The sequence below is a fragment of the Cebus imitator genome, unplaced genomic scaffold (assembly GCF_001604975.1).
Source record: "Cebus imitator isolate Cc_AM_T3 unplaced genomic scaffold, Cebus_imitator-1.0 Scaffold845, whole genome shotgun sequence".
Classification (NCBI taxonomy): Eukaryota; Metazoa; Chordata; class Mammalia; order Primates; family Cebidae; genus Cebus; species Cebus imitator.
Window position 1 is genome coordinate 192,041 of NW_016108160.1, and position 263 is coordinate 192,303.

Here is a 263-nt window from a genome sequence, read left to right on the forward strand (position 1 = left end):
AAAAAAAAAAAAAAAAAAAAAAGAAGCCTTGTCAAATCTGCTCTAGCAGCTTTCTCTCATGGGTCTTACAGATGCTAATAAAACATAAGAATAATTAACAAAAAAAAAATGAGAAAAGGAAAAGGGGAATCAAAGGACCCATCTTAGAAGGGTACAAATCTTTAGATGGTTATCAAGAAATGAAATAGGCCGGGCTCAGTGGCTCACGCCTGGAATCCCAAAACTTTGGGAGGCCGAGGCAGGCGGATCACGAGGTCAAGAGA